General features: G+C 46.4%; 1 protein-coding gene across 17 annotated transcripts in view; it reads right to left on the reverse strand.

Annotated features, from left to right (window-relative positions):
* Positions 1–13,959, reverse strand: part of DST (dystonin) — a 2,190,048-nt gene that overhangs the window by 1,104,099 nt on the left and 1,071,990 nt on the right. The gene's annotated exons all lie outside the window — the stretch shown is intronic.

The following is a 13,959-nucleotide window of genomic DNA, read 5'->3' on the forward strand; positions in this document are numbered from 1 at the left end:
ATGAAAAGGGATTTGCTATGGGTCAAGGAAATGTGGCCCCAAGCATGTGTAGTTTGGACTAAGTTGTTGCTGCGGAGAGTTTGGAAGGGAGCGAGAAGTGAGGGAGCAATAGAGCGGGCAAGGAAGGGAATAAATAGAGAGATGGAAAAAATGTTGTGCATCGGCGGCGGTAAAGCTTTTGGAACACAAAGAAATAGTTTATGAAGGATTCATGATATTCAGAGAGGATGGTGTCCACTTGTCATTTTTCGGGAATAGTTATTATCTGGCGGATTTGACCTTGTAGGTGGAAGAGATAGTAAGGAGTTGGAAGTAGAAGAAAACAGTTGGGGTGGGGCGAAAGAACACCTCGGTGGAGGGTTTTTCTGTTTCCGCGGGCATGGCCCCTTTAGATGTGGGGGGAGGGAAGCACAGTGGGGGAATAGTGCGGTAAAGGATGAGGGTGTTGTGGTTTGCACAAACGGGCTACCCCGGGGGAACAGGTATTGAACCTGGAGGGGTATGGCCCCGGGGAGAAAGCGGGACTCCTTGAGAAGTGGTAAGGAGCCGGTAGGGACCAAGGGATACTTAGGGAGGTAATGGAACTATTTAATAATTTATGTGTTGGGCAAAATGAAAGTGTTGAATTATTAATTGGTTTAAAATATTTCGTTTGTCTGTAAGGCCATGGGAGCCAGGTAAGCAGTTATTTGTAAGCTTTGGCCTGTCACATTAAAGCAACCTTTTTCACTACAAGCGAAGTCTGGGTGTTTTGTGCAGTAAGCCAAAAATGGTACTATCATTCCATGCTACTAATAGAGCAGTAACAATCTCGTGTCACGTTACACGTAGACATCATATCCGGTGCACACAGTTACTATACTGCTTGAGCCAATTAAAATAGTAAGGCAAATCACGATGGTCGTGTAAAACCTTTCAATCGTTTGTTGTAAAATATAGATGGGGTGTGCTTAGTGATTCGTATGATTGAAAGTGGCTCAAATGTTCTTGCAGATTGAACAGAGAATATCACCTGATAATCCGTTCACAAAAAAGATGAAAAATTCAACCATTTGGTTTTTTAAAAAATGTATCTATTGATGGTAATTAAAGAGAGTAACTTACAGCAGTGAAACACTGTAGGACTAACTGATTATAACGGGAGTATCTGGTTCAAGCTGTCTGCATAGCGTGTAAATGAAGGCCTATTGAACGGATTTAGTTTTTAAAAAATGGTGTTGAAACGACCATTGAATCAGAGTGAATGGGTATATCTCGCTTAAGAGGGATTGTTTTGTAGCTGTGGATCAAAACGAATTGCGCTGATGAAGACGAGGCCAAGAAACGTTTAAGGCTCTTCTTTGACACTAATAAGGTAGAACTGTTTTGTATCTGTTAGAAGGCATATGTATCCGTGAACATGGTATAGGCTAAGTTAAATAACAGAAATAATGGTTGCACTTAGTTTGCGCTGGCACTTTAAAATTCATTTAACCAAATGTATTTTGATATTGTTGTAACAATGATGTTTGCTGAATGTTTTAAATTAATTGCAATTGTTTTGTATTTTGAGTTTATGCATGTATTTTTCAATATACCAATAAATTAATGGACTGATTAATTCGATAATTAAGATGATCAAGGATTATATGTTTTAGAAATAATGGAGGTAAATTAATCTCATGTATAACACGTGTGCTTTAGTAATGGATCGGTTCCCTTGTTCGAGGTGAGTTCTTGGGACATTCAATTGTTTCTTTAGAATAGCAATGGCCAGGATCGTGCGTGCATCTCTGGGAATGATTTTCTGGGCAAATGTGTTGCACTGCACACGAATTAATTTTTGAAAAGGCACATATGAATTGTAAGCTGTATATCGATTCATGGAGAGCACACCATTTACATTGGGTGCCACTTGCCACTAATCATTGTTCTTCTGGCACTGCAGTGCACAGGGGCAGAGGAATAGCAGGGGCTGCATGACGGCACCAGGGGGCATGGAAGACACAATCATTCCAGCTCTCCAGGGGGCCGTTCCTGGAGATTTCATGGAAGCAATTATATTTATTTGAAGGGGTGAACATAAAATGCAATAGGGGTGAGACTGCAAAGCAACACTTAAGTTGAAAAGGTCCGTGCACGTTTATTTTCAGTATTCTGAATCTGGGCAAGGTGTGCACTGGGCACAGTTGCAAGGTGCACCATATACCAGGGCACCATTTGTAAAAAATGATGGCAATGAGACAATCCATACCTGGAAAACAACCCGCCCTTTTTTGACAATAACCCATGTTCCACATTTGTTAAGGTTCATTTGCCAATGCACTTCCATAAGGACTGTTATGCATTTGGGTGAATATGCACTAAGAGGCTCGAGAGTGTACAGCGGGAACCAAAAGTGTGATCCGTCACTATACGTTTTCCCTGACCTCAGCCATATATGATGGTTGCTCGACTGAACGTGTCCTGTTAATGATTGCTCCAACTGAACGTGACCTAATGCAGCTTCTGCAACAGGAAGTGCTCGGCTGCACAGATAACGATCCCCAGCTGATAGGTGGTAATTGCAGTTTACTAAATCACTACATCCTGCCCTGAGGCCAAGGTTCACATAGGTTCAGCTAGAGAATCTCAGCCTCCTTCCTCTTGGCATGATGTACAATGCTCTGCTCCTTACCGCTCTTTATTATGTTTGTACTTTCAAGTTGAAACAAAGTGGGTGGCTTTTAATGGCCTGCTTACGTCCACTACTTTCAGCCTTTATGAATTTGCCATCACTGATGAACAACATAACATTGTGCATGTTGGATTCGAAATAGCGTTTGCTAAACGAGCAATCCGGAGTGCCTAGTTTAGATTTTTCACAACGGGTGCAAATCCCCCTCCCCCTGGAAATATTAGCAATCGACCGAGCTCCACTCCTTCCCAGGTTGAAACGGTGCATTTTAGAACTCATTTTACGGAAAGGATTCGAAAAAACGTTAAAGGATTTATAGGTCGATCTTAACAACAGTCACCTAACTGCTGTGCTACCTTGCAGATTTCTGCTTTGTGGATTGTCGCTTAGCTTTTTTAAATAATTAAACATTCCAAGTGGATCCCTGATACTGCTCAAAGTTACTGCTTAGCACCAGCGCAGTTTATGCATCTCTATGGGTGCAAAGTGTGGTTCATACCCATGTCGCTACAGAAGTAAGGGAGCAGTTGCCACCCTGTACGCGGCACCTATGCAAGCCATAACACAGCACTAGGCTCAGGCCCCACCTGTAGCCTTCCAATCACTCAAGATTTGTGTGTAGCCGGGATGTGTAGACCCACAGATCAGAGGGTTGTGCCACTGTTGCCCCCTTTCCACTGATGGAGGACTACCCACGAGCAATGCTTGGTCTTCAGCACCTTCCCGTTGCCGATGCTTCTGCGGGTCAAGCATCACTTGCAGAAACATGGGTCATATATTCTAAACCTGTTGCTGTGTATCTGGGACAGTGTGTTGCATATTTTACACACGCTGGTCATCCTTTATCGGAGCATGCCCTTACACACATATGGAATGTAAGAATCCACTCACAGGCGAAGTGCCTCTCTTGGTCACTAGTCTGGTGATTGACCGTGCTGCAGCTGAATGGGGAGCACAGTCTACAAAGATGGCTTAAGATGAACTGCCTATACCCTCTGGACAGGGTTGATGTCTTAGGGCTGTAGGGCTTGCCAACTCAATCTAGATTTAAGTGCTATATGTGAACAAACATGTTTGCCTAAATGTAAGCATATAAAGACATGTATGATCCGACTCTGCTCCACACAGTGGATTGCTGGGCACATTCTGCAAAACTCAAACAAAAACGAGCATTGGTATGGCCAGCCGTTTTAGTTCTAGAAGAAACAGTCAATCGTCCACCGTAGTGGGGACAGTCTTCAAATATCTATTCTTAATGTTATGAATATATTCTCACCATCTTGATCACGTTTTTGCACTTTTAAAAGTAATTAATGGGTATGTACGACCTATTTAAGTAAGTCATGTGACCCGACTTGCCCCTGTCTCAATCAACAAGCTAGGGCATCTTTCCCCGAGTGGCTTGGCAAAAGGCAGATGTCAAAGGTTTGAGCCTGATTGTCTGTCCTCCAGACTGTCCCTACTCCCGTCAAGATTCCAAAATAACAATGGGCAGTGCCAGGGGAAGACGAAGGGGAACCGAGAGAACAAAACAGGGATGACAAAAACACATAAAACCCCTGGATGCAGACTGAGAACGTAGTGGTGAATATTTCGAAAAGGATCCTTGGTGCTAATGAAATTAGTACTCTTGAGAAGGGTTTGAACTTTGTACCTATGTACAGCACAAATAAGGTTTGAGACAAAGGTGGCCTTGTTCAAATTCATATGCAAAATTAAACAAAAGTCTTTCTTTTCAGAAATTGTTTCTGCACAATCTCAAGACACAGATTAAAATCAATACATAGAATTCAAACCCAAGACAAGCGTACATTTTTTATCACCTGCTTTTTAATACCACTAGTGTTATCTGTCATGAATTAGCTTTAGAGGATATTAACAAGATATCATGCAGGAAACCTAAACAAGGCATTTTTAGTAGAGGCAAACAGGCTTCGGTTAAATCTCTATATTCAGATCAGGAGATCACTGTTTGCCAAACTGAGAAAGGGGGCAGGTTAGCATTACTGAATACAAAAGACAAGTGAGTGATACAAATACACATTTGAAATAAGACCTTGAACTCACAAAAGACGTCCAGGCTGCCCTGAATTCCATCTGGGAACAGATTGACGGGAATGCATGGATTAATGAGACGACCAGGCATTCTTGTACACATCTCCAAAAGTACCTTTTTATCGTTTACCAGAAATCCACAAAGATATGGACAGACCTCCAGGGGGAACCTATAGTCTCTGATTAATGGCGTTTTGCAGCCCCAACGAAAATATTTTTACAACCTCTAGTGCAGAGCTCACTTGAATAAGTTAGAAACGATTCAACTAGCACAAGATGACATTCTTTTGACTATTTGCCATTCATGTTATACACCTCAATCCCACGCAATTTAGGATTGGAGGCAGTTGAGTGGCTGTTACTACAGCAGGATGAAATTGGAGCATCCAAAGAATTTACAGTGCGACTGCTGACATTCATTTCTGAAAACTCTTACTTTAGACATAAACAGCCGTTTTCTTTCTACAGATTTTAGGAACTTCTAAGGGGGAAACTAGGGCCCCATAAATGTGAACTGTTTCAAAATGTTAATATTATCACATTTTAACACATCTGGTTTGGCACAAGTACATACCATTTCTGGGGCAGACAACCGACTTAAAATTCAAACAAAAGATGTCTATTAACTTAAATATCAGGATGGAGTAAGGCCTAACTTGCCCTATGCTAAGGTAGGATTTTCCTACCTGAACGAAACTAAGGAAAGTCGTGAGTCGAAGAGTTCAATTTAAAAGTCTTTGTGTCCAAAACCTAAATCTTGCCGCCAAAGCTAACCAATGTGTAGGGGTGTTACTAACAAAGTAAACGGGGTTCAACATAAAGTTCTGAGTTTGGTTCTTCCAGATCTCCGCTTTCATCATTTAGCTCCCCTTCCCCACGTGCAAGAAAGTTCCACAAAAAGTCTCCTTTCTCACGTTCAAGGGAACACAATTACGGGTAAAAGTAAAGAGTTGTAAAACTGGAGAATTTTAGGCTTGCATTATTTTGCATTCTAGGACTTGTACATTTTCATTCAGGGTGTGGGGAAATCGTTCCACAACCATATTCTTTTGTCTTGACAGGTTTATATTCGGATTTACAAATTGACAGGTTGCTCTTTGTGTGATTTGTGTATTTTGCAAGTAATAACAATAAGATGGCATTATTGTAGTCTTTGAAAGCAAGTTCTGTACTGTACCAGTTAAAGCCCAGGAAGAATGGGGCTAAGTGAATAAAATGCAGAGTGGATTAAAACCCCAGTATTACTGCTTAACCAATCCCGGGCACATTTTATTTCATTGTGATTTAACTGCAAGCATTTCACTCTTTAGAATCGATTACATACACACTAATTAATCGAAAAACATACAATGGGGCACATTTAATGGTTTTAGGGACAAACTTGTGTGTCCCCTGCCCTCACCGCCCACCCCTCCCCCGTGCTCCTCTTGCTGTGACCACTGAGACAGTCACCTAGAATTGCATTACTGTTTGTTGCACTGGCTCTCCCTTACTCCCATAACACTTGTTGTACAGGCAGTTTTATAGTCTCACCAGCCAGTCAGGGCACCAGAGATTCTAGTACACTGACTGTGGGTGAACCAGCATTAATGTCCTCCATGTTACTGCGCATCACTGAAGTTGCTTGGTCCATCCAGAGTACTGCCCCACAGGAGAATGAGTGAAACTCTTTGATACGTCCTTTTATAGCACACCACCTGCCATTTTCACAGGGTCTTTTGTGCTTCATGGTCTGCAAGAGGTTTAGGTGAATGCCTAATGTAGAAGCAGGGATAACAGGGCAAGGTTTTTCAGTGGCAATGTTGATTTGGTCATATCTGAAAAGGCGGCTTAATGTAGTCTTTACGTTTTAAATAGTTTGCAAGTTGTCTGGAGCAGTGGTTAATCTACGAGCCAGGTTGTGTGGTTGTCTGGGGTGTCAGTGAGAAATTCTGTTCATGGAGTGTGGAGTGGTGTTAGTGTGGTGTTTAGGGATATTTAGTGTTCACCTGTGTCTTCAAATGGTGTATGTTCCGTTGTGTAAGATGTGCTGTTGCAGTTCGTACGTTGTTTGTCTAGGTGTGTTGTTAGTTAAGGTGAGAGGTAGGATGATTTTGAGGTGATTGTTACCATGTATTGCACAAAAAAAAACAATAATTAGGGACAGCTTTTTGCACTTTGGAAACGCCACAGCTGGTCATATTTATTTGGTCATAGCCATACAAATCATTTCTTATCCAGGTTATCTGTCTTGTTATGTGATGTTAGGCTTAGTGATACTACATCAGGGGACCCTCTGCCATGGCATAAATTCGGGGCCAACTGTTGCTATTTAGTTGCCCAGGATCTCCCTTCGGACTGCACATGGACACCTCACAGACTCTAATTTTAGTTTCACTGCAAGTTGGCATTATGGAAAATGTGCATGGACATGCACCACATGGATCGAAACATAGATTCGATGAGCAGGAGCTAAAAGCAGATCCTGAATAGGAGGCATCACCTGTGAGGCAGGAAGGAGCTTCCTCGATTGAACCAGCAGCGAGATGCATCGTGCACAGCAAATCTAACTTGTGCGCAAGATGCAAATCAACTTTTTGTCCATTATTTATTATCCATTATGCTTTAAATGCCACATAGGTTTGTTTTTTCCCTTTTATACACATTGGGGAAACTGTCCAAGTAATAACAAATAGTTATGTTTGGATGAAACCACTTGCTCTTTCGAGTCAAAAGTAGCTCCTGGTAGCTGTTGGTGTCAAGCTAACTAGGCTCTCCCAAGCTTCAAGCAGGAGCTAAATAGCTCCCAGCTCCTGGCAATTTTGAACCCTGCACCATAAACTAGCAATTGATAAAGCCAACCATGCACCATATCACAAAAACATGGTTAGCACGCTGACAGGTGCCATTGCAAATGTACATTTTGTCTTTAAATCCTATCATGTTTATGCAGGGCTCAAGTCGAAGTTACTCACAGGTGGCCGGAGTCCCCCACTTTTTTCAGAGCGCATCTTAATATGCTAATTTCTCGTGATGCCACATTCAATTGTTATGTTAATGAGTCCCCCCCACATGACTACCTGAGCTTGTTTTCAGTTGCACCATTTGTGGCTAATCCGACAACAGCTCCCAAAAACAGTAATTGATGAGATTGATAAGGGGCCTAAATGCAAGTAAATGTGCCCTGTCCACACAATCTCTGAAAATGAACCCTCCCCTACCATTTGAAGTATTGGTAATCCTCCTGCCCCCCTTCCCCGACGTTTCAGTGCATTTGTGCCCCTGGCAGTAAACATGGCAAACAATGCAGGGGTAGCCCTTTCCTCCCATAAATCTCAGCTCTCCATAAATCTTAGATTATTGTTTAATGTGCAAATGCTGTATGCACGATGCATACCTTTGTCAAAATGATGACTACGGGCAGATGGGTTATCACAAACTCTCTCCTGTGGGGCGGGGGGTGGGGGTGTATAAGTGTTGAACTTAATTAAGACATGTACAGTTTAAGGAGATCCCAAGTTTTGTAAAGTCAGTTATGCAATAAATAACCCTTCCTGGCTTTTAGGCTCATAACAAAGTAAAAAGGTTGTTTGAAAGATGTATCTTTGTATGTGTGTTTGCGTGAATGTGTGTGTGTGTGTGTGTGTCTGTGTGTGTGTCAGTCTGTCTGGGGCAAAGGAGCAGTTGTTGGGCACCCAGAGCGACACAATGCTGAACTGGTGTTAGCACAGGTATTTTTTGAGGCAGACTAAAGGATTTGATTTGTGCACTAGCAATGTGTAAAAGGTAGGGCGTACAGGCACATATTATTGAGACAAGGCATTTTTTGGTGGGTACTAGCAGCATCAGAATGTGTTTTACAGAAGCAATGCCAGCATGTATTTTTTAGACCAGCCTCATTGCTTTCTATGAATATAGTAGGCATGAAAGGAGGACTGGCCCCATGATCTTGGTTGGGCAGCACCTGAGGTGGTGCAATGCAATACTGGCATATATCGTTGGCGCTGCCTGATTGTTCTTTAGGGATAGCCAGCATCAAAAAATGCTCCTGTGTGCTGATGGTGACCTGGCATCCATTGGAGTGTTTCACGTGTTACCCTGCAGAATGGTGTGTACATGCTACTGTTACCTATTTATTCTGAAATGTTAGCTGTGAAATTAACAATTTCATGCCATTATTTAAAAAAGAAATTCTGAGGTGGAAGCACCTGCCAAAACCTTGATGAATTAGTTAAGGAGTACTACCTCGGTTCAATTCGGTGAAAGCAATCAGCCTACAAATTCGCCAGCTGCAACAGCTCTGGACGTAATGGTACTGAGTGAGTCATGGAAACCGACGGCTAGTTAGGGTCTTGCTACCTTCTCTGACCACACATTGCAAGAACCTAATTCAGACACACAGACACACACACACAGACACACAGACACACACACACCCACCCACCCACCCCCTTCCCCCCCCCCCCTTGCATTGCTGGACTGATATAAGGTGTCAATCAGGCTCATTCGCATTGCAGATCATGTCTGAAGAATGATCACAGCAGGGGTATTCACACTGGTCTTAGCTGTAGACATTTAGCGCACGTTCTGCAGAAACGACTCTTTACACAAACTTCAGTGTTGAAGCACACAGTTTGGAGAGTGAGTTTTGTAGACACTATTCGACTAGATGAGCAGGTTCCCATTGCCTCCGTTGGCACCGGGTTCCACTTAAGGCCATGCATCCATAGGGAATGGATGTTGGGAAGGAATAGGTCTAGGGACAAGTTCTCATGCGGGGCGCTATATATGAATGCACACACCCTTCCACCAACCACGTCCCCCTACGCCCCATGATGTCATCTGGGCCCATGGGTTGTGGTTTGCATTCTTTTATGTAGAAATGCCAACAATGGGGATTTTGCAGAATTCGGTAGAGTACACAGTGGCAAAAGTAGGGGTGGGGGCGAGTTTGGTACTAGGAGAAGCAATCTAGCCCTACAGGCTGCAGAAGAAGGGTGAGGTGCAGTAAAGGCGGCCAACCTGTGAGTGCAACCAGTCGCAGTACGGCCCGCCAATCCCTTGCCATATCAGAGGGGTAACCCAGTCCCACCAGGTATGTGATTTGCCCCCGCCCCCCACTCCCCTGCCTGTACAGGGCACATTCAGATGGTATCTCATCCTGGTATCATGTACTTTCATTTGTTCCTGCTGAGTGTATGCCTGGGGCAGTGACAATCACAGGTGCACCTGCTAGTATCAGTATCCCAGCATGGTCTCTTTTCAATTTTCTCTCTTCTTCTACTTTTTCTTATTATTTATGTTGTGTTATGCATTATGAGATGATTTTTTCTTTTTCTTCTCTTTTGGACTCAATCTTGTGACCATGTTTGTAATTTTATTAAGCTTGTTTGTTTCTGATTGTCTTACAAACTGTATTGGTGAAAATAAAAATGATTTAAAAAAAAGTATACCAGCATGTGCTTCAGGAGGCAGACATGCTAGCAGTCCATTTTAGTGACACCCCCTCCCCCCAATTGGCACTGGTAATAGCAGTCATTTTCTCAGCTGATGCTTCTAGGCACTCGACTCGATCAGCTGTTTCTTGGTAATGATCACCTTTCTTAGAAGCAGATCCATGCTTGGGCAGTTTAGGCTCACTCAGAGACGTTTTTATGGGAGGGCAAAGGTGGCACTTGCCCAGGGCCCCCACCTTGTAGGGGGCCCCCACAAGGCTGCCTGATCTAAAGTAAGATTCCATTGTTCACCAGACTTAAATAGCACATGCCAGGAGATTTTATGGCATGCTGCTGAGGCGCTAAACCTATTGCCTGTCTGTTTTGACAAGTACATTCTGCTTTGATCAATTAATCATGTAATGCTTTCTGTGTTCACTGTGGAATACATCGTTTGTGTGTTCCATACGGCACAACTTCTGTAGCATTCTTTCCTTCCTGTGGGAATTATTTTGATCATGTGCAATAGCCAAAGTTGAAATCCATATTGATAAATTGAGTGCCACAATGGTTCAGAAGTTAGCTCAGTGTGTTAAGCACTCATTGCAGCGATATGTGTTCATATACAAGATTAGAAGATCACATTCCAGAAAGGCTGACTGACCCTTTCCTATGTCTGAAGTTTATAAACCTACCTGCATATGTACTTGGTTTTGCAGCATAAGAGGTGCTATTATCAGTAGTGCTCCTGCACCAGACAGGGGTTGCTATAAAAACTAACATGTCATTCGTATGGTGAAGGTCTAGAAATTGATTTGTTCAGATGGGGTGTTCTAAAACCTAGGCAATCCCCTCCAAATGTGAGCATAAACTAGTATCCAAATTCAAGACTGTGGAACCAAAGTGTTCATGCTTGTATCCTGGCTTTGCCAGCAGACGATGCATTGATCCTGCTTAAATCAGATAATATCTCTTGCATTACTGTGCTGTCTTCTGTGAGGTTTGCCTTCTTGCATGCTCGTGGCATCGTTTAGCTCATTACTTGAGATTTCTACTTATGTAGGACATTTGAGTGGAAGGGGTGGTAGACCGGAAAGAGCAGACCAGATGTTGTAGGCCTTAGGCAAGAATATTTTAAAGTCTGCTCTTCTGACACAAGAAACTATTTTTTTTTTTGTTTAAAAGTCAAAGGTTTTTCTGCACGTTTATGAATGACAATTTCACAAGCCATTGTTTTGGAAGTATTTCAAGCTTAAAAGTACAACAGACATGAGGCCAATTCATGGAATTAATGTGCGCTGAAAATTCCCGCGCAAGCGTGCGAAACCGTGCGAATCGCAGTGCAAGTGCGAAAATCGCAGTGCAAGTGCGAAAATCGCAGCGAAACCCGCGCACATCGATTCATGAAAGTCTGTGCGCGAGTAAAATCTGGGATGTGCGCTGAAAATCTGCGTGACGCACGCCGGCGCACAGGTCATCTAACGGCGTGCGCTACGGCCACAGCGAAAGCGCACATAGCGCGGCGCACATAACAAAAGTAGGCGTAACACGGGGCATGACACGCGGAATGGGGAACAACGCGTGAAAATGTGGCGTCACGGGGGAAGTACAGGAGGCAAGTGCGCGGAACGCCCACACGCTTGCCTACAACACTTATTCATGGAATCGAATAGGGCAAACCAGCGCACGGGCAAAGACGCGCACAGGCCTAAACACGTCCGCCACACGAAGGCAGGCGGTAGCATCCCTGCGCATGAAAAAAATGTGCGCCAAAATGTGCGCTAACAAAAAACAGGTATATACAGCTCTGATGATTGTCCCATACTGTGGCCCTCAAGGACAAATGACGTGCAAAGGGGTACGCAACAAACACGGACACACGCTGTGTCAAAAATAGTGTGTGCATGTATTTCGGGAGTGCGTGGGAAGTTTCACACACGACTGGCCTTGGGCGAGCGGGGTGTGTGAAAATCTGGGGTTCGCAGGAAGTTTCACACGCGATAGGCCCTGTGCGAGTGGGGTGCGTGTATTCCTGGGGTTTGCGTAAAGTTGCACACGCGATTGGCCAGGGTACGTGTAAATCTGGAGTTCGCGGGAAGTCTCACACGCGATAGGCCCTGTGCGAGTGGGGTGCGTGTATTCCTGGGGTTTGCGTGAAGTTTCACACGCGATTGGCCTGGGTACGTGTAAATCTGGGGTGCGCGGGAAGTTTCACACGCAATTTCAGCAGGGTATGTGTATTTCTGGGGTTCGCGGGAAGTTTCACACACGATTCCAGCAGGGTACGTGTATTTCTGGGGTGCGCGGGAAGTTTCACACGCGATTGGCCTTGGGCGAGCGGGGTACGTGCATATCTGGGGTGCAGGGGAGTCCTACACGTGAATTGGCAGTATGGGTCCTCCCAGGTGTTCCCTCTACACCCTCCACAGCCCCTGCAGGCAGCCCACACCACAGGGGACTACCCTGCACCCCGGGTCATGTCCCGCAGGCAGGTCATCCACCATGGGCATGCCGCCCAGGCAAGCCACATGTCAGCTTGCACTACTGATCACCAACGCATGACCCCCTCCACCCCCACCCCCAGCACTGAGGGGCACCTGCCAGCAGGCCCCCACTCATGTCCCCTTGCACCCCTACCCCCCAACAGTGCAGGGCACCTGCCAGCAGGCCCCCACTCATGTCCCACTCATGTCCCCTTGCACCCCCCCCTGCCAGCAGTCAGGGGCACCGGCCAGCAGGCCCCCACTCATGTCCCCTTGCACCCCACCCCAGCACTCAGGGGCACCTGCCAGCAGGCCCCCACTCATGTCCCCCAGCACCCCCACCCCCCCAGCACTGAGGGGCACCTGCCAGCAGGCCCCACTTATGCCCCACTCATGTCCCCTAGCACCGCCACACCCCAGCAGTGCAGGGCACCTGCCAGCAGGCCCCCACTCATGTCCCACTCATGTCTCCTTGCACCCCCACCCCCAGCAGTGCAGGGCACCTGCCAGCAGGCCCCCACTCATGTCCCCTTGCACCCCCACCCCCCAGCACTGAGGGGCACCTGCCAGCAGGCCCCCACTCATGTCCCACTCATGTCCCCTTGCACCGCACCCCCCAGCAGTCAGGGGCACCTGCCAGCAGGCCCCCACTCATGTCTCACTCATGTCCCCTAGCACCCCCACCCCCCAACAGTGCAGGGCACCTGCCAGCAGGCCCCCACTCATGTCCCACTCATGTCCCCTTGCACCCCCACCCCCAGCAGTGCAGGGCACCTGCCAGCAGGCCCCCACTCATGTCCCCTTGCACCCCCACCCCCCAGCAGTGCAGGGCACCTGCCAGCAGGTCCCCACTCATGTCCTCTTGCACCCCCACCCCCCAGCACTGAGGGGCACCTGCCAGCAGGCCCCAACTCATGTCCCCCAGCACCCCCAACCCCCAGCAGTCAGGGGCACCTGCCAGCAGGCCCCCACTCATGTCCCTAGCACACCCACCCCCCAGCAGTGCAGGGCACCTGCCAGCAGACCCCCACTCATGTCCCCTTGCACCCCCACCCCCCAGCAGTCAGGGGCACCTGCCAGCAGACCCCCACTCATGTCCCCTTGCACCCCCCCCAGCAGTGCAGGGCACCTGCCAGCAGGCCCCCACTCATGTCCCCTTGCACCCCCACCCCCCAGCAGTCAGGGGCACCTGCCAGCAGGCCCCCACTCATGTCCCCTTGCACCCCCGCCCCCCAGCAGTGCAGGGCACCCCCCCTCATGTCCCACTCATGTCCCCTTGCACCCCCCACCCCCCAGCAGTGCAGAGCACCTGCCAGCAGGCCCCCACTCATGTCCCACTCATGTCCCTTGC

Source organism: Ambystoma mexicanum, chromosome 4p (assembly GCF_040938575.1).
Source record: "Ambystoma mexicanum isolate Mex_15411 chromosome 4p, UKY_AmexF1_1, whole genome shotgun sequence".
In the NCBI taxonomy this organism is placed as follows: Eukaryota; Metazoa; Chordata; class Amphibia; order Caudata; family Ambystomatidae; genus Ambystoma; species Ambystoma mexicanum.